The sequence below is a fragment of the Trachurus trachurus genome, assembly GCF_905171665.1.
Source record: "Trachurus trachurus genome assembly, chromosome: 11".
Classification (NCBI taxonomy): domain Eukaryota; kingdom Metazoa; phylum Chordata; class Actinopteri; order Carangiformes; family Carangidae; genus Trachurus; species Trachurus trachurus.
In genome coordinates, this window is record NC_139904.1 from 12,434,726 (window position 1) to 12,436,506 (window position 1,781).

Below are 1,781 nucleotides of genomic sequence, written 5' to 3' on the forward strand. Positions count from 1 at the left end.
TACTGTATGTCTGTTTTGGTTTTGTTTTATTTTAAGTGCTTTTCTCTTCGGGATAACTTAGACACTTAAGAAAGACTTGTGTTTTGGACTGTGCCAAATATTGCATGCTACTGCCCTGTCATGTTTACCTGATTGAAGGTGAGCCTTACTGTGATAGCTCTGTGTTGCAAGTGTAATGTTTGTTGTAGTGTGATTATTTTCTCTGAAAATTAATAAACACACTTGTTGAAAAAAGAAAAAAGTATTTTATCCACACATTAGGCTACTCAATAAGGGTCTGAGGTTTTTTTTTTTTTTTTTTTCCAGGACTCCAGTAGTTTGATTTAACAAATCTAACATGGAAATTGCTCCAATTAAGAACTCAGTGTTTTTATACTACAGTGGAAAATAGGATGCATAAAAATAAAAACCCTGAGGTGATATAACCTCTGTTCCTATGGCTGCAAGTTTACATGCATTAGTCATCTATGACTCACCACATGATCAAATGTTAAACTGACTTTATAAATAGTTCATAAATTAATCATGTTGCAACTCATTTATTTATAAAAGAGAGAAAAGAGAACAGGTTATATTATAGCAATACTGTAATAGAACAGAGGACTAGACCCATGCTGGCTCAATATCTTATTTTCAAATAATCATTGTATGGCTGATTGAGCCAATAAGCAATTTGTGCACATAACAGACTTTGTTCAACCACAACACAAATGGATTTTGCAATAATAGCAATGAGTGAGATATAAATAAAGAATTCAAATGTGGTTGATATTGTTTTGTAATTTATGGACAGTAGGATAGAAGTTGTATTAATGAATGTTTTGGGCCTCTATTGTGATGTTAAGAGTAATGTCTTTGAGTATTTTAAGTGTTACAGGACCATGACAAAGCTTTTGGTGAAGTCTAATAACATCAAATTCTCAGGGAAATGTCTGTACACATTTGAATATTTCTGTCACCTGATGTGACCAGTGCAGACGGGGACAAGCTGGATCAATAGGGAAATAAGAGGAAACAGGGAGAGTGCCATTCATTAATAATGACAACAAGTCCAGTGTCTGCGAGAGGAGTCGATGCCTTTGCTCAGAAAACAGTAAGAAACCAGCACATATCTCTCAGAAAACTCATGAACAAACTGAAACATTTTATTTTAATTTACAGATTATCCAGTTGCATCAGGTCTTGGTCACACAGAAATAAAGAACGAAGGTGTAATCCTTCACTAAAACCATATTTAAAACATTTTAAATTAAACTCCCTTCATTTAACAGTTGCTACTCCCTTTCTCTGTCTGCCTTCACAGTGGACTCCATCAGAGTCAAGGTCATTTCATTTCTTACTTCTATAAATCCCAAAAGGTGACTGGCAACTGCTGCACATGTAACAGAAGAAATTTTGTTGAGTTAAATAGGTATAAAAAACACCATGAATGTTTGTTTGCTTTTTTCCGTTTTGGGATAGGGTAATATACCTAAACAGGAAGAGTGGATCAACATCAAATCAGTTACGCCAACAGCCATTTCCTATGATGTGCAAAAACAAAACAGGAAGAAAGTCCCCCCAAAAAAGATGACATTTTACAGAGTTGGCACTTGGGTGCACTGGATTTCAGTTTTCCTCACAATAGTTAACCAGATAATTTCAGCAAGTCTGAATTGAAGGTTTAAAAGAAAAAGAAAAAAGAGAGAGAAAACTCTCCATGCTGGCCTGATTTTGAGAACCAAACGAGTGCAGCAGAACTGACATGAGCATGAGACGACTTGTTGGTAAGAATCAGACTC